The following is a 20,175-nucleotide window of genomic DNA, read 5'->3' as shown; positions in this document are numbered from 1 at the left end:
AATTTTCATTCGAGCTCCATTATTTCGGTCCGGACTTGAGGCTCGCTCAAACGAAAAAAAAAGCAATACCAATCCAGTCAGTAAAAAATGTAGACTGCAGACTGCGGACCGGGTACAAAATACAGATTAGGTAAAAAATGCAGACTGCAGACTGAGTATAAATGCAGACTGAGAATTTTACTGTTTTTCCGTCTGATACATGATAACATTTCACCTTACAACTTACCGAGCGTCACGCAATCGCTTTTCCGCGATCATCTTTTACGATTATTTGCACTGTTGTGGAATATTCCTTTTCCCGTCTCTTGCTCACAGACGTTCTTTGTATAATTTCAAGCCTTCCTAGAGTCTTCTCACTTTACGCGCGAGTTGGTTGGTGTGATGTCTGTGCAGAATTTACCAACTTAATAAAAGTGGATGTAGCTGTAGCTGTAAATGAGATGTCACTATCGCCTTTCATTTCTTTAGCGGCTAGAGCGCTAAAGAAATGTAGGGGAAAACACGAGACGTAGTGGAATGTTTTCTCCACTTCTTAGCGTTTGGCATGTTTGCAGACCTTTGTTTGCCTTTTCTGTTGCTACTTGCCGGCTTGGCGCTTTCGCAGTTACTTTGCCGAAATTTCACTTTCCATCTCCAAGTCTTCCATATGATGACCTTTAAAACGAGTATGAGAAAACAAGTTATCTGGTTGCAACTGATACAGAACAAGCTGTCGATAACAGCACAAATTACACGTGCTGTTATCGACAGCTTGTTCTGTATCAGTTGCAACCAGATAACTCGTTTTCTCATACTCGTTTTAAAGGTCATCATATGGAAGACTTGTGGGTGAAGTGCGTCACTTTTCTTTGAAAATTTGTTTGTTAGACACACTAATAAAAATTGAAAACATTTCACAAAGACTTATCGAGAAAACATAACGTTCTAAAATTTCCTGAAAGCGTTTGCATTTGAAGACATGGACCGACGAATAACTGGACTAAAATACTTGTCAAATGATTCATTTAAAGTCGAACGAAGATCTTCTTTAACGAAAATCTCCAAGAAAAGTTTTCATAGAGTAAAAAAGTGTTTGAAATGTTTTGTCGTTACCAGACTACCAAATGTGAAATATTTCCCGATGATAAGGGGAGATTAAAAAATTCATATTAATGAATCTAACATCGGCTTCGGCTAACAAAGATGATGGTCAGTTCCCCGTCAAATTAAACCTTGACAGCTCATGTGGAAGTTACACGTATGCCATTGCACGTTTGCCGATTTGGCAAATCGACTGTCGTAGACGAAATTCAGGGAATTCAGCTCTTATTTTACAGCATTAATCGTTTCAAAGTTATCATGTAATTCATTAACAAGTGCTTAACACTACAACATTGAAGGGAAAATAGTGGACTGGCAGACTGTTGTAAAAAAAGGCCAAATTAGGGAGGAAAATGATATTTTTTTACTCTATATCATTAAAACATACAACGCAAGCTCATAGTTATAAGAACCGGATGTTTCTAAGACTAAAATACATGCCAGCTTAAATGATTAATTTAATAAAAACGTTATCTCCAGCAAAGTACGGCCTCAAAATGATCAATATGAGGTCTTAAATATTAGAGACAGATGTAAAATCAACAATACCTCTTTTAAACAGGTGACTTAACCTTAGAAAGTTTTAAGTATATGCATCAGTTAACGTTTTTCTTGCGTCGGAACTATTCTGTTGCTTATTAACGACGCCTTTTGAAGAGAAGCCTTTTGCATTCTTGTTGTATATCTCTCTTGAAGAAAGCATAAGCTATAGGGTTTATTCCAGAGTTAATAACTTCTAGAGGTATTTTGTAATGAAAATCGTTACACGATTGACCAGTTAAAAATAACAAACTACAACGCATCATTATTCCGTAACACGATAGAAACACACACGTTATCAAAGCCACCCATTTTACCGCTGACGCCTTGTTCTGAGTTTTAGCTCTAGTGACCACATTAAACTGCAATTGTTTAGCTAAAGTGCGATCTCTAGAGTAAACAACAAAAAACATGGATGCAAGAAAAAAGATCAGAATTACGCACAAGATTATCTCGAAATAAAAAGACAAGTAGCCGAGCATAGTCCTGGCATGATCCATTGCACCAAGTTAAATCGACACTATAGTAAGAGTGAAAAGAAAAGGAATTCCCTAAGATGTTAGAACCATTTGAATGACTCGACGGCGCTTCATAAAAGTCAAGTATTTCAAAGGTTTCACCACAGCAACATAACGTTCCAGTACTAAGCCAACCAAGTTTGTTCCAGAGGTGTAAATAATGAACACCCTTACAAACATCACAAGTAATCCCTCTTTTGAGCGTGGAGTGCATTCGGTTGTAAGGCTGCAGAAAAAGCGTGAAGGAACAGCAAGCATCCCAACACCAAAATCAGCCACTGCTAAAGACACGACAAATGCGTTGGTTTTGGTGCGAAGGTGACGTTTGCTGCAGACGAGGAAGATGACAAATCCATTTACAGCCATCGTGAGAATGCTGAGGAACCAGCCGAGAACCCAAAACCACGTTTCCATAGAATTTCTACTAAATGGCTGTCTAGGACTTTTCAATTGCTTTCTTCGGTCAAGCCAAGAGTGTTTTGAAAGGTTTAAGGATGAAAAATTTGATTGTGTTTATAAAGAGTTTTTAATCAACCATCTGGCCCCATCCAACCTACGTACAAGTTAATATGACAATATGTATGCTGTTTAATTACGTCATATTCGAGGCTGCAAACGTCGATCACTTAACAACGTTCTTATCAGACGCTACGTGCTCGGAGTTCGACGTCTGTTTATTGGTTTTCAAGAAGAATAAACCAATTGCAATTTATTATCAAGTTAAAGACGTTTTTAATAAATTAAGAAGCCTCGAAGGACTGTTCTGCTGTAAAGCAATTCGGAAGCGGTGTTGTTTGTATTTTAACTCGCCATACGGGCTCGTCAAAATACGGCACAACTCGCAAAAATACTCAGCGATACTACACACTAAAACTTCTAATAAAATATATTTATCCACAGCTTGTTTTGTATCAGTTGCAACCAAATAACTCGTTTTCATGCTCGTTTTAAAGGTCATCATGTGCAAGACTTGTGGGTCAAGTGCGTCACTTTTCTTTAAAAAATTGTTTGCTAAACACACAAGCAGAAATTAAAAGCATTTCACAAAGACTTATCAAGAAAACGTAATATTATAAAATTTCCTGAAGGCGTTTGCCTTTGACAATCTCCCCTGACATACGACCGATGGATTACATGACTTGAATACTTGTCAAGTATTTCATTTTTAGTCGAACGAAGATCTTCCTTAACGAGCGTCTCCAAGATAAGTTTTCATGGAATAAAAAAGTGTTGGAAATGTTATACCATTGTTACCTACGCTACCGAATGTGAAAAAATTTCCAATGAAAACGGGGAAATTAAAAGTATTTATATCAATGAATCCTATATCGGTATTGACTATTTAAGGTGATGATCAATTCCCGCTAAATTAAACAAAGCTCATGGGGAAGTTGCACATATGCAAATCGACCGTCGTTAACGAAAAGTCAGGCAGTTCGGCACTTTTTTCCAGCATTTATCGTTTCAAAGTGATCATGTAATTCATCAACAAGAGCTTAATATTCTAAAACACTGAAGAGAACATAGAGTAAAAAACACAGCAAAATTAAGAAGAAAAGTTAGTTTTTTTTACTCTATGTCATTAAAAAATACAACGGAAGCTCATAATAATAAGAACCAGATGTTTCTAAGACTAAAATACATGCCACCTTAAATGAGTAATTTAAGAAAAAAAATCTTCTCCAGTAAAGTAAGGCCTAAAAATAATCAATATGTGGTCTTAAATAATAGAGACGTATGTAATATCAACACTACCTCTCTTAAACAGGTGACTTAGCTTTGTTTCATCAGAAGCTTTTTAACTGAACAGCAGTTTAGATAAGAATCAATATGTCACGGATAGATTCTGAACCGGAAGTCCTCGGGATCTAGGAAAGTTTTAAGTATATGCATCAGCTAATGTTTTTCTTGCGTCGGAATCACTCTGCTGTTAAATAGCGACGCTTTTTGAAGAGAAGCCTTCCGCATTCTTGCTTTATATCTCTTTTGAAGAAAGCATAAACTTTACGGTTTAGGCCGGAGTTAATAACTTGTTGAGTTATTTTGCAATAAAAATCGTTACTACATTTATGACCAGCTAAAAATAATAAACCACAACGCAAGAATATTCCCGAACTCAATAGAAACACACAGGTTACCAAAACCACCCATTTTACAGCTGATTCGTTCTGAGTTTGTACTTTAACGACCCGATGATAAAAATTAAATTGCTTGGCTACAGAGCACTCCCTAGAGTTCAGATTGAACAAGAAATATGGATGTAAGAAAAAAGATTAGCATTAGGCACAAGATCGTTATCTCGAAGAGCAAACACAAATAGCCGACGATGGTCATCGCATGCTCGAATGCACTGAGTCTAATTGACAATAAAGAAAAAGTAAGAGTGAAAAGAAAAGGAATCCCCTAAGATTTAAAAACCATTTGAATGACTGGGCGGCGCTTCATAAAAGTCAAGTATTTCAAAGGTTTTCACCGCGGCAATGCGTTCATTTCTTGTGTGTTTCGAGACAGCTATGTACTTATATGAAAACCACAGTCCGCCCGATCGGATCTCTTTATTTTCCCGACGTAACTTTGAAGAATAATTTAGAAAACAAAACAAACAAATCTGAGAAACTAAGCTCAAAAGAGATACCATCGAGACGACCTTCAGAAACACCTAGTTTCAAACAAGTGGGAAGACTGAAATAAACCCGTACCGGTTCGATTCGATGAGTAGATAGGTTGAGGGGGAGGGAGTGAGGCGAGGGAGTGAGGCGAGGGAGTGAGGCGAAAATAGCGTTAGATGACAAAAGTTGAGACAAAAATCAAAGGTGCACTTCCTAAAAATATTTCTCTCTCTTTCATTCATAAAAATAACACTGCTTCAAGCCGCCAGTTGTTAATAGTCTGGGGGTCGTCTACCATATCTTTGCGAAGTTGAGATACTAGCCCTGCAAATACAGCCCTGTTTTATGTGTTTGTAAATTTCGTATCTCAAAGCACTACATAATAAATAACCAGGGCCGTAGCCAGACTTCAGAACAAGACGAGGCAAGTTTGGAGCGCCGAAGGCGCGAGCCGTTGGAGAAGTCTGGGGCAAGCCCCCCCCCCCCCCCCCTCCGAGAAAATTTTGAAATCTAGAGGCTCAGAAATGCTCTTTTAAAAAAAAAATTAAAAAGCCAAAATCGCCTCGTCTTGCCGCATGCTAGCTACGGCCCTAATAACACAAGTCATAAGAATATAATTGTTTGTGACGTCGAGGTCCAGTGGTAATGAATTCATTCCACATTGTAGAAGTTGTTAAAGTTGATTCTTAGTAGAAAGTCGGCCAAGTGCGATTGATAACCTCTGCGAACAAGTTTACCAACAACTGGAAAAAAAAAGATTCGAAAAACATTAGTGTTAATCAAGCGGTTTTTCAGGATATAGTGTTCTCCTTTAGGGCGGTAACCGGTAAAATTTACCACCTGTAGTATCTCTTATTAGTGCCTAAAATCGCTTAAAATCCTTAAAAATTGAACAGATTGCTCTATCAGTTTGACAATTTATTTTTCCTCTTCTGCTTAAAATAAGGAGAACACCTTTATTTAGAGAGTACAACACGCCGGATGCACCCTTTTTGTGCAGCATTACGAACCCATCGCTGACTCGCAGATGACCAAAAGATAAAAAAAATTCCATCAGAGTGCTTTTCTCTAACGTGTTATGAAACCATCACAGAAAACATCACCACGTCAAATCAGAGACAAGAAAGCTAGTCCTATCACAAGGAGCCAATGAGAATTCAGACAAAAAACAAGGAAATTGCCAGAAGCGCGGAAAAACGTGAAGGGACTGAGCGCAAAAAAACAAAACAAAACAAAACAAAAAACCCAAAACAAAAAACCCCCCCAAAAAAAACCAGTTCTTAGCTCTGCAACTGACGATATTCAACAGACCCCTGTTACACCTGACACATTCTCCAGTCCCAAGTACTGTGAACGAAGAATTCCTTAAGAAAAATGTCATTTATCGAAACATCTCACCTGTGAAGAGAAAGGTAGAGTATTCTTTGAACACGTTATGAGTATTAGGCATGATGTCATGCGCGGGATGAGTCACGTGCCCTGCACTAGGGTCATGATGCCATGGGGACGCCAACAGCTGCGCACGCAGTTTGAGTATAAGCGTACCTAGGTCACTTATGATGGTCGTTACAGGCGCTGCCCTTCGACTGAGCAGGGAACAGAAAAAGGCCTTCCGAAGGTACTCCGTGTGTTGGTTATGAGAGTCGTCCAGGCTTTTTTCCTGGACAAAGAAAATCAAGAATTGCTGTGAACAGCGATGAATGTTCTAAACTATGCAATCTCTTTCCTAAAAAAAAAAATGAATTGCCGTGAAAAGGCGAACAACCTCTGGATATCTAACACTAAAATGGAGAGCGCGCTTCGCATCATTATTCCGTAACACGATAGAAGCACACACGTTATCAAAGCCACCCATTTCACCGCTGAAGTGTTCTGAGTTTTGGCTTTAGCGACCATTTGATTAAACCGCAATTGCTTAGCTAAATTGCGTTCTCTAGAGTTCAGATTGTAAACAACAAGAAACATGGATGCCAGAAAAAAGATTAGAATAACGCACAAGATTATCTCGAAAAGCAAACACAAGTAGCCGAGCATAGCCATGATACGATCGATTGCAATGAGTCTAATCGACACCAAAATAAGAATGAAAAGAAAAGGAATTCCCCAAGATGTTACAACCATTTGAATGACTCGACGGCGCGTCATAAAATTTAAGTATTTCAAAGGTTTCACCACAGCAACATAACGTTCCAGTACTAAATTAACCAAGTTTGTTCCAGAGGCGTAAAAAGTGAACACCCTTACAAATATCATAATTAATCCCTCTTTGGAGCTTGGAGAGCATTCGGTTGTAAGTCTGCAGAAAAAGCGTGAAGGAATAGCAGTCATCCCGACACCAAAATCAGCCACTGCTAAAGACACGATGAATGTGTTGGTTTTGGTGAGAAGCTGACGTTTACTGCAGACGAGGAAGATGAAAAATCCATTAACAACCATCGTGAGAATGCTGAGGAACCAGCCAAGAACCCAAAACCACGTTTCCATTGAATTTCTTCTAATGGCTGTCTAAGACTTTTAAATTTCTTTCTTAGGTCAAGCCAAGAGTGTTTTGAAAGGTTTTAATATTAAAAACTGCTTTTATATTTAGTTCTTAATCAACCATCTGGCCCCATTTAGCCTGCCTAAAAGTTCATTAGGCCGATATCTCTTGTTTACTTATGTTATGTTTTACTTAAGGCTGCAGACATCCATCACTTTCTTTTGTCAGACGCTTTGTGCCCGGAGTTAAACGCCCATTGATTGATTTTCAAGAATAACGAACCGATTAGAAATCGATAACAAACGCGGAACATTTATTACTTCAACTTCTGATGTGTTTTATTCAAAGGAAATTACGGCAGTCTTTTTTTGAGAATATCAATACAGCATATTGGTTCAAATATGACAAGAAACGAAACTTACCTTACACTAAATATTTCAAATAACAACAATTTCAAAAATTATCAATCGGTCAGTGTTAAGTGTAAATCGCCCCCTTTTACTATCAAGTTAAAAACGTTTTAACAAATAAAGAAGTCTCGAAGCTCTGCGTTGTCGTAAAGCACTTGGGAAGCGGCTACAATGCGAAAGTGATGTAGGGAAAAACACGAGACGTAGTGGAATGTTTTCCCTATTTCTTAGCGCTTGGCATGTTTCAGACCTTTATTTGCCTTTCATGTTGCTACTTGCCGGCTTCGTGTTTTCGTCGGTTATTTTGCCGAAATTTCACTTTCTATCTCCACGTAATTTGTGCTATTATCAACAGCTTGTTCTATATCAGTTGAAACCAAACAACTCGTTTTCATACTCGTTTTAAAGGTCACCATGTGCAAGACTTGTTGGTCAAGGGCGTCACTTTTCCTTGAAAAATTGAGTTTGCTTAACACACTGGCAGAAATTGAAAACGTTTCTCAAAGACTTATCAAGAAAAAGTTCTAAAATTTCCTGAAAGTTTTCGCCTTTGGCAATCTCTCTTGACATACGACCGATGGATTACATGACTTGAATACTTGTCAAGTAATTCATTTGAAGTCGAACGAAGATCTTCTTTATCGAGCATCTCCAAGAAACGTTTTCATGGAATAAAAAAGTTATGTTGTTACCTAGTTACCAAATGTGAAATATTTCCAAATTATTCACATCAGTGAATCTAACATCGGCTTTAACTAACAAAGGTGCAATTCCCCGTTAAATAAAACCGTGACAGCTCATAGGGAAGTTGCGCGTATACAAATCGACTGTCGTAGACGAAATTCAGGCAATTCAGCTCTTGTTTTTCAGCATTTATCGTTTCAAAGTTATTATTGATGTACTTCTTCAACCAGAACATAATACTCTAAAACACTGAAGGGAACATACAGCGGAATCACGGACTGTTGTGAAAACACAACAAAATTAAGGAAAAAAATGATATCTTTTACTATATATCATTAAAATATACAACGCAAGCTCATATAATAACTAGATGTTTCTAAGACTGAAATACATGCCAGTTCAAATGATTAATGTAAGAAAAACATTCTCCCCGGTAAAATATGGCCTCAAAATAATCAATATGAGGTCTTAAATATTAGAGACATATGTAATATCAACACTACGTCTCTTAAACAGGTGACTTATCTTTGTTTCATCGGAAGCTTTCTAACTGAACAGCAATTTAGACAAGAATTAATATGTCACGGATAGATTCTGAACCGGAAGTCATCGGAGTCTAGGAAAGTTTTAAGTATATGCATCAGCTAATGTTTTTCTTGCGTCGGAACTATTCGGTTATAAATGACGAATGAATCGAGTCTAATCGAAATAGAGAAAAAATAAGAGTGAAAAGAAAAGGAATTCCCCAAGATGTAAAAACCATTTGAATGACTCGGTGGCGTTTCATAAAAGTCAAGTATTTCAAAGGTTTCACCACCGCAATGTAGCGTTCCAGTACTAAACTAAACAAGTTTGTTCCTGAAGCACAAATGAAGAACACCTATACTCTCATTACATGTAAACTTGCTATTTTATCGGAGATGCACTCATTTACCATGCTACAGAGTAAACGTGAAGGAGCAGCAAACATTCCCACACCAAAATCAGCCACTGCTAAAGACACCACAAATACGTTGGTTTTGGTGCGAAGCTGACGTTTACTGTAGACGAGGAAGATGACAAATCCATTTACAACCACCGTGAGGATGCAGAGAAACCAGCCAAAACATTTATGATCTTAGAACGTTCTGTCAGACGCCTTCTGCACAGAGTTTGACGTTTGTCATTGGTTTTTAAGAAGAATGGACTAATTAGAAATTGAAAACAAAAGCGGAATATTTTTTACTTCATCATCTGATGTGTTTCATTCGTCCAAACTACAGCAGAGTGCAGATAAGATGTGAAATTGAGAGAATTAGCCCCTATTTGGCCGAGAGCAAAGAGTATTTCAAATGACAATAACTTCAAGCGTAAATCGCCCCCTTTCAATATCAAATGAGTGACGTTTACAAATTAAGAAGCCTCGAAGCTTTGATTTGTTGTAAAACAGCGAGAAGCAACTAGAAGCAGCTGCAGCACAAAAGAAATGTAGGGGAAATACGAGACGTAATCGAGTTCTTCTTCAACATTTTGGCGCTTGGCATGTCTGCAAACCTCTCATTTGCCTATCCTGTTGCTACTTCCGGGTAGGTGTGTATTCGTCGGTAACTTGATCCGAAATTTCTCTCTCTATCTGCGTGTAATAATATACAGGAAAAAATTACGTGCGTCTGACCGGCTGAAAACGAGTGCGTTTTTCATGTAACACGACGCGAGTGCAATTTTGTTATGTTTGAAAAATTTACTAGTGCTTATTGACACTGTAGTGTATTGATTATACATATACCTATCTTAATTATTGACAACAACCTTAGTATGGGTTCTAAGGTGAGCACTTTGTACTTAATTCAGTAAATGTACTACTCGCAGTAATCCTACTGTACTGGAAATACCTGCATGCTGTAAAATTACTATAAGTCAGTAAACTATTATACTCATATATGTATAACGTGTTTATCAATAAAGTTCAGTTAGCCTTTGGCAATGAAGAAGGAATAGTCTCTCTATGTCTGAATGACGACACTACAGACACCAAATTGCACTCGACAACATGTTGTTACCTATACTAAAAAATATAAATGAAAAATTTACGTGCGTCTGATTGGCTGAAACCTAGTGCATTTGTCATGTACCACGGGTGCAAAGCTGGAACATTAATACAAATTACAAATAGCGCGTGTGCTTTCAAAATTTCGTTTACTTTGCCTTTGAGAGATGCCTTTTTCATGTATATTATTACTAAGTAAAAACAGGATTTCTCGTGCAATTTCTTGTAAAAGGGCACTTGAAAAATATTCAAAGACTACAAATTGCACTCACCCTACGGGTTCGTGAAATATTTAGTCTATGAAAGGTTTACTCGAATTTAACACCAAATTTCACCCGAAATCATGTCAGTACTAATTTATACTGTTACCTACAGGCTGTTCCGTATCATTTGAGGCTAAGAACTCGTTTCCATATTCGTTTTAAACGTCATGCAAGACGTGTGGGTCAAGTGCGCCACCTTTCAATGAAAAGTTGTGTATTAAAAACACGAGCAAAACCTGTCATGAAGACTTTTCACGAAAACTTTACTTTGAACTTTCCTGAAAGCGCTCGCCTTTCTCCGTAAGAGCGGTCCAGTCGATTTCGCTCGAGAAACAGATTTCGTTCATTTCTTGTGTGTTGCAAGACAGCTATGTACTTATATGAAAACCACAATCCGCCTGATTGGATCTTTTTGTTTTCCCGATTTTTTTCGGCAGTCAAAGTTTACTCGAACTTGCAACTTGTTAAACTTTATCTACAGCTAAATCAGAACAGGTTGATATTTTGTTAGCCCCCTTGATTAAACGCCTTTCATTCGATGAGAAAGCGCCCAAAAAGATGAATCATAACATGCTTATTGCAATTTTATATATATGAAAAAGGGGGTCATCGAGCAAACAAAGGCAAAAGTGAGGCTGTAGTATTACTATGGTAACCATTTATGTCATGACAAAAAAACAACCTCAAAATGTTAAGAATAATTTGATAATCATATTTTGACACCATTTTCAAAGGAACGTGATAAGTATGTTTGTTTCGATTTTAGTTTGTAAGCTTTCCATGTGCAAGACTGATTCAAAATTAATGAATTTTAATCTTTGGAAATGATTTGATATTCAAATGAGTTTTCTGACTTTGAACGACGGGCTAAATACTAACGACAAGCTTTTCGGTTATTTTTGTGCGATCGTGAGCAATAGACTCTAATAAAAATATCGCGGCAAACGTAGAAATACCACAACTATTGCGTGTAGATAACTTGTCAGTTATTGAAATCGTTGTCCAGATTCAAATTAGACTTGGAAACAGCGCTCGAACAGTAGCTTTGCGAAGAGCCACTGCTAAATTGCAAATTGTCTCATATTAACAATTAGCGCGCTCGAACTCCCTAGAATCGCGATAATTGATTCCCTTGCAATTTCGAAAAAAGAGACCGGTCGTCATTTATCCCCCCTGTGGGGGAAGGAAGAGGAGGCTGGATGATACAGATGGCCACAATGGTCATAAGCGATACTACAAACATGAAGATTGCCCGCGAAAGGTTGCCTCGCAAAATATTCGTTAATAGATCAATAATAAAACTAGGCAAGACATTGCTCTAGGTCAAGTTTTCAAAGGGATTGTTGTGGGTCGAAAGTCCCCGAAGCACGACCTTTATCTAAGAACTGACGGATACTATGTCAGCAATGTTGCTCACAGCTCGTTGTCAACGTTAAGATTCTAAACATATTTTGTATGGTATCGTCGGATTGAACTACATATGGTTCAAGCGATCTGGTACAAAACTGGACACATCAATCGACAAGGAATGTGATATGCAATGCAAACTTGTAATTTTAAGAACCAGATGTTTCTTACATCAAAATACAAGTCAGCTTCCATAGAAAAAATATTACTCCAGAGTAATAAAATTAAAGTCAAGTATTTCAAAGCATGGAGTGCATTCGGTTGTAACCAGCCGAGAACTCAAAACCATGTTTCCACTGAATTTCTTCTTAATGGCTGTCCTTAACTACTCTGTTGTTCTTGCGTCGGATCTATTCTGTTGTTTATTAACGACGCCTTTTGGAGAGAAGCCTTTTGCATTCTTGTTGTATATCTCTTTTGAAGAAAGCATAAGCTATAGGGTTTATTCCCGAGTTAATAACTTGCAAAGGTATTTTGTAATAAGAATCATTACCACATTTATGACCGGTTAAAACTAAAAAACTACAACGCATCATTATTCCGTAACACGAGAGAAACACACACGTTATCAAAGCCACCCATTTTACCGCTGACGCCTTGTTTTGAGTTTTAGCTCTAGCGACCACATGATTAAACGGCAATTTCTTAGCTAAAGTGCGATCTCTAGAGTAAATGACAAAAAACACGGATGCAAGAAAAAAGATTAGAATTACGCACAAGATTATCTCGAAAAGCAAACCCAAGTAGCCGAGCATAGTCCCGGCATGATCGATTGCACTAAGTTCAATCGACACCATAGTAAGAGTGAAAAGAAAAGGAATTCCCCAAGACGTTAGAACCATTTGGATGACTCGACGGCGCTTCATAAAAGTCAAGTATTTCAAAGGTTTCACAACAGCAACATAGCGTTCCAATACTAAACTAACCAAGTTTGTTCCAGAGGTGTAAAGAGTGAACACGTATAAGAATATCACAATTAATCCCTCTTTTGAGTGTGGAATGCATTGGGTTGCAAGGCTGCAGAAAAAGCGTGAAGGAACAATAATCATCCCAACACCAAAATCAGCCACTGCTAAAGACACGACAAATGCGTTGGTTTTGGTGCGAAGCTGACGTTTCCTGCAGACGAGGAAGATGACAAATCCATTTACAACCATCGTGAGAATGCCGAGGAACCAGCCAAAAACCCAAAACCACGTTTCCATTGGATTTCTTCCAAATGGCTGTCTGTGGCTTTTCAATTTCTTTCTTCGGTCAAGCCAAGAGTGTTTTGAAAGGTTTTAAGGATGAAAAATGTAATTGTGTTTATATAGAGTTTTTAATCAACCATCTGGTCCCATCTAACTCACGTACAAGTTAATATGGCAATATATCCTGTTTCACTAAGTCATATTCAGGGCTGCAAACATCCATCACTCAACAACGTTCTTGTCAGACGCTTCGTGCTCGGAGTTCGACGTCTGTTTATTAGTTTTCAAGAAGAAGGAACCAATTGCAATCAGAAATTGATAACAAACGCGGAACTTCTTTTGACTTCATCTTCTAATGTTTTTTAATTAAAATAAAATTTACGGCAGTCCTTTTTTTAGACTATCAGTACAGCATAATTGTGCAAATAAGATGCGAATTAACGAAACTTAGCCAACAACAAATATTTCAAATAACAATAATTTCAAAATTATCGATCGGTCAGTGTTAAGCGTAAATTGCCCCCTTTTATTATCAAGTAAAAGACGTTTTTAACGAATAAAGAGGCCTCGAAGCACTGTTCTTTTGTAAAGCATTTCGGAAGCGGCATTGTTTGTATTTTTACTCGCCATACGGGCTCGTCAAAATACGGCACAACTCGCAAAAATACTCAGCGATACTACACACCAAAAATTCTAATAAGATGTATTTATCCACAGCTTTCTCTGCGTCAGTTGCAACCAAATACCTCGTTTTCATACTCGTTTTAAAGGTCATCGTGTGCAAGACTTGTGGGTTACGTGAGTCACTTTTCTTTAAAAAATTGTTTGCTAAACACACAAGCAGAAATTAAAAGCATTTAACAAAGACTTACCGAGTATACGTAATGTTATAAAATTTCCTGAAGGCGTTTGCCTTTGACAATCTCTCTCGACATACGACCGATGGATTACATGACTTGAATGCTTGTCAAGTATTTCATTTTAAGTCGCACGAAGATCTTCCTTAACGAGCATCTCTAAGATAAGTTCTCATGTAGTAAAAAAGTGTTGGAAATGTTATATCATTGTTACTTACGCTACCAAATGTGTAAAAATTTTCCAAATGAAAACGGGGAAATTGTAAGTATATATATCAATGAATCTTATATCGGTATTGACTATTTAAGGTGATGATCAATTCCCCGCTAAATTAAACACAGCTCAAGGGGAAGTTGCACGTATGCGTTTCAAAGTTATCACGTAACTCAACAACAAGAGCTTAATACTCTAAAACATTGAAGAGAACATACATTGAAAAACACAGCAAAATTGAGGAGAAAATGATATTTTTTTACTCTATGTCATTAAAATATACAACACAAACTTATAGTTATAAAAACCACGTGTTTTTAAGACTAAAATACATGCCAGCCTAAATGATTAATTTAAGAACAACATTTTCTCCAGTAAACTACGGCCTCAAAATGAACAATATGTGGTCTTAAATATTAGAGAAATGTAATATCAAATCTACCTCTCTTAAACATGTGACTTATCTTTGTTTCATCGGAAGCTTTTTAACTGAACAGCAATAAAGATAAGAATTAATATGTCACGGATAGATTCTGAACCGGAAGTCCTCGGGATCTAGGAAAGTTTTGAGTATATGCATCAGCTAATGTTTTTCTTGTGTCGGAACTATTATGTTGTTTATTTACGACGTCTCAGATTTGAAGAAAAGCTTTGTTTTATATCTCTTTTGAAGAAAGCCGATAAGCTATAGGGTTAATTCCAGAGTTAATAACTTGTAGAAGTATTTTGTAATAAGAATCGTTACATGATTGATTATAAGTTAAAAGTAACAAACAACAACGCATCCTTATTCCGTAACACGATAGCAACACACACGTAATCATAGCCACCCATTTTACTGCTGACGTGTTCAGAGTTTTAGCTCTAGCGACCATTTGATTAAACCGCAATTGCTTAGCTAAAGTGCGATCTCTAGAGTTCAAATTGTAAACAACAAGAAACATGGATGCAAAAAAAAAAAAAAAAAACGCACAAGATTCAAACGCGCTTTTATTATCAAGTTAAAGACGTTTTTAACATATAAAGATGCCGCGAAGCACTGCTCTTTTGTAAAGCACTTCTGAAGCGGCGTTGTTTGTATTTTGACTCGACATACGGGCTCGTCAAAATACGGCGCAACTCGCAAAAATGCTCAGTGATACCACTCACCAAAACGTATAATAAAATATATTTGTCCACAACTTGTTCTACATCAGTTCTAACCAAATAATTTTTGAAAACGATTTGTAATTCAAATGAGTTTTCCGACTTTGAACGACGGGCTGAATACCAACGACAAGCTTTTCGGTTAGTTTTGTGCAATCGTAAGCAATAATTGGCTATTTTTAAGACGTATTAGACTCCAATAAAGAGGTAAAATATCGCTGCAACCGTAGCACTACCACAACTATTGCTTGTAAATAACTCTTCAGTCATTAAAATCGTTGTCCAGGTTCAAATTAGACTTAGAAACAGAGCAAGAACAGTAGCCTTGCGAAGAGCAACTGACAAATTCCAAATTTCTCTTTTATTTCCATTTTATTTTGTTAACTAATTCGCTCGATCTTCCTGGAATCGCGTTAATTTTTTTCGATTCCCTTGCAATTTTGCAATAGAGGGGTCTCCCTTATTTCAAACCACACCTGTCTCGACAAAGAAAATTACGGTTGAAGGAATGGGCGTATTTTTTCCAATTTCCAAAAGGAAAACAGAAAAGAAAGGGAAATGAGAAAGAAACATGTAGTCAAACATCAACTAACAACCTCGCATTCATCCTCACGAGGGTCATTTTTTTTTGTGGAACCAGCCGACGACCCGTACGCATTTCCACCTCTCAAGAGAATATCAACTGTTGACTTACTCTCTTGACTTCTTCAAAACAAAAAATGGCTCTAAGAGACTGGTCGTCATTTATCCCCCTGTGGGGGGAGGGAGAGGAGGTTTGACGATACAGATGGCTACAATGGTCATAATCGATGCTACAAACAAGAAGATTGCCGCGCGAAAGGCTGTCTTGCAAAACCTTCGTTCATAGATCAGTAATAAAACTTGGCAAGAAATTACTTTATGACAAGTTTTCAAAGGGATTGTTCAGAGTCGAAAGTTCCCAATGCACGACATCTAACGAGGAACTGACAGAAATGTTGTGCACGGCTCTCTTTCAACGCTAAGATTCTAACCATATTTTGTATGATATCGTCGGATTAAACTACGCGTGGATCAAGCGATCTGTTATAGAACCGGACACATCAGTTGACAAGGAACATGATATGTTTTCACTCTTTTTATTTAATTATGCAAGGTAAGCTCATGATTTTAAGAACCAGATGCTTTTTACATAAAAATACAACTCAGCTTTAATGGTTTAAAGAAAAAACATTACTACAAAGTAAATTTTGCTGCAAATTAAAGTCAAATATTTCAAAGGTTTCAAAGCGTGGAGTACATTTGGTTGTAAGGCTGCAGAAAAAGCGAGGAGGAGCAGCGATCATTCCAACACCAAGATCAGCCACTGCTAAAGAAACGACAAATGAGTTGGTTTCGGTGAGAAGCTGACGTTTACTGCAGACGAGGAAGATGACAAATCCATTTAAAATAATTGTGATAATGCAGAAGAACCAGCCGAGAACCCAAAACCACGTTTCCATTGAATTTCTTTTTAATAGCTGTCCTTAACTAGTCTGTTGTTCTTACGTCGGAATTATTCTGTTGTTTATTAACGACGCCTTCTGCACAGAAGGCTTTTAAATTCTCGTTTTATATCTCTTTTAAAGAAAGCATAAGCTCTAGGGTTTATTCCAGAGTTAATAAGTCGTAGAGGTATTTTGAAATACTCATCGTTACATGGTGAATTATCAGTTATATCTAATAAACTACAACGCATCATTATTCCGTAATACGATAGAAACACGCACGTTACCAAAGTCACCCATTTTACCGCTGACGTGTTGTGAGTTTTAGCTCTAACGAACAGTTGATTAAACCGCAATTGCTTAGCTAAATTGCGATCTCTAGAGTTCAGATTGTAAACAACAGGAAACATGGATGCAAGAAAAAAGATTAGAATAACGCACGAGATTACCTCAAAAAGCAAATGTAAGTAGCCGCCTATGGTCCAGGCACGATCGATTAGACCATGTTTAATCGACACTAAAGTAAGAGTGAAAAGAAAAGGAATTCCCCAAGATGTTAGAACCATTTGAATGACTCGACGGCGCTTCATAAAAGTCAAGTATTTCAAAGGTTTCACAAAAGCAACATAACGTTCTAGTACTAAACTAACCAAGTTTGTTCCAGAGGCGTAAAGAGTGAACAAATTTAAAAATGCCTCAATTAATTCCTCATTTGAGCCTTGAGGGCATTCGGTTGCAAGGCTGCAGAAAAAGTATGAAGGAACGGTAATCATCCCAACACCAAAATCAGCCACTGCTAAAGACACGGCAAATGCGTTGGTTTTGGTGCGAAGTTGACGTTTACTGCAGACGAGGAAGATGACAAATCCATTAAGAACCATCGTGAGAATGCTGAGGAACCAGCCGTGAACCCCGACCCGCGTTTCCATGGAATTTCTTCTAAATGCCTGTCTAGGACAATTGCTTTCTTCGGCAAGCCAAGAATGTTTTGGAAGGTTTTAAGGATGGAAAATTTAACTGTGTACATATAGAGTGTGTATTCAACCATCTGGCCTCATCTAACCTATGCAAGAGTTAATTAAGGCAATATATATATTGTTTAATTAAGTCCTATTCTGGGCTGCAGACATCAATCACTTTATAACGTTCTTGTCAGACGCTTCGTGCACGGAGTTTGACGTCTGTTTATTGGTTTTCAAGAAGAACGAACCAATCAGAAACTAATAACAAACACAGAAAATTTTTTATTTCATCTTCTGATGTTTTAATTCAAAGGAATTTACGGCAGTTCTTTTTTGAGAATACCAATACGGCATGATGGTTCAAATATGCGAATAAACGAACCTTAGCCAACGCCAAATATTTTAAATAACAATAATATCAAAATGATCAATCGGTCAATGTTAAGTGTAGATCGCCTCCCTTTACTATCAAGTTAAAGACTTTTTAACAAGTAAAGAAGCCTCGAAGCTCTGTTTTGTCGTAAAGTACTTCGGGAGCGACTATGGCGCGAAAGTAATATGGGGAAAAACACGAAACGTAGTGGAATGTTTCCCTACCTCTCAGCGCGCGGCATGTTCAATGCAGACCCTTTTTTGCCTTTGCCATTGCTACTTGCCGGCTTGGTGTTTTCGTCGGTTACTTTGCCAAAATTTCACTTTTTATCTCCGTGTACATCATTCATGCTCGTTTTAAAGGACATCATATGCAAGGCTTGTGAGTCAAGTGCGTCACTCTTCTATGAAAAACTGTTTGCTAATACACAAGCAGAAATTAAAAATGTTTCACAAAGACTTATCAAGAAAATGTAACGTTCCAAAATTTCCTGAAAACGTTTTGGATTTGATGACGTCGACCGACGAATTACTAAAATGACAAAAATATAGTCAAATAATTCATTTCAAGACGAACGAAGTCTCTTTAATAAGAATCTCCGAGAAAAGTTTTTATAGAATAAAAAAGTGCTGGAAATGTTATATTGTTGTCACCTACGCGACCAAATGTGAAAAATCTCCAAACGAATAGGGGAAATTAAAGGTATTTATATCAATGAAACTATGATATCGAAGGTGATGGTCAACTCCACGCTAAATTAAACGCAGCTCATGGGGAAGTTGCATGTATGCAAATCAACTGTCATAGACAAAATTCAGACAATTCGGCTCTTGTTTTTCAGCATTTATCGTTTCAAAGTTATTATTGATGTACTTCATCAACCAGAATATAATACTCTAAAACACTGAAGGGAACATACAGCGGACTGGCGCACTGTTGTAAAAACACAGCAAAATTGCGGAGGAAAATGATATTTTTAAACTCTATTTCATTAAAATATACAACGCAAGACCCAGACATTTCAAAGACTAAAATGCAAATAAGCTTCTATAATCTAAGAAGTATGGCCTCAATGTATTCGATATGTGGTCTTAAATCTTGGAAATAAATGTAATATCAACATTGTATTTCTTAAACAGGTGACTACTCTTCGTTTGAGCTTTTTAAAGTTTCTAACTATTAAACAATTAGGATGAAAATTAAGACATCACAGATAGATCCAGAATCGGATGTCCTCGGAATATAGAAGGGTTTTAAGCTGATGCATCAGTTTAAGTTTTTCTTGCGTTGCTTGAACTACTAAGTTGTTGATATAATTAACGACGCCTTCTGAAGAGATCTTTTTTGTATTCTTGCTTTCTATCTCTTTTGAAGAAAGCGTAAACTATTGGGTTTATTCCGGAGTTAATAACTTGTACAGGTACATTGTAATAAAAATCGTTACCACGTTTATGACCAGTTAAAAATAATAAACTACAATGCAAGAATATTCTTAAACACAATAGAAACACACACGTTACCAAAACCACCCATTTTACGGCTGAATTGTTTCGAGTTTGAACTTTAACGACACGATGATTAAAATTCAATTGCTTAGCTAACGTGTGATCTCGAGAGTTCTGCTTGTAAACAACAAGAAACATGGATGCAAGAAAAAAGATTAAAATTACGCACAAGGTTATCTCGAAAAGCAAATACAAATAGCCGACGATAGTCACCGCAGGATAGAATGAATCGAGTCTAATCGAAAATAAAACAAAAGTAAGAGTGAAAAGAAAAGGAATTCTCCAAGATGTAAAAACCATTTGAATGACTCGGCGGCGCTTCATAGAAGTCAAGTATTTAAGAGCTAATGTCAGCATGCATGAAACAAACAGCGGCAAGTCACCCAAATTTATTTTCCCTCCTACTTTCATATTTTGTAGCCCAATATGTTCTAATAATTGTGGTG

Source organism: Pocillopora damicornis, chromosome 5 (assembly GCF_964200805.1).
Source record: "Pocillopora damicornis chromosome 5, jaPocDami1.2, whole genome shotgun sequence".
NCBI classification, from domain to species: Eukaryota; Metazoa; Cnidaria; class Anthozoa; order Scleractinia; family Pocilloporidae; genus Pocillopora; species Pocillopora damicornis.
This window is presented reverse-complemented; position numbering follows the sequence as displayed.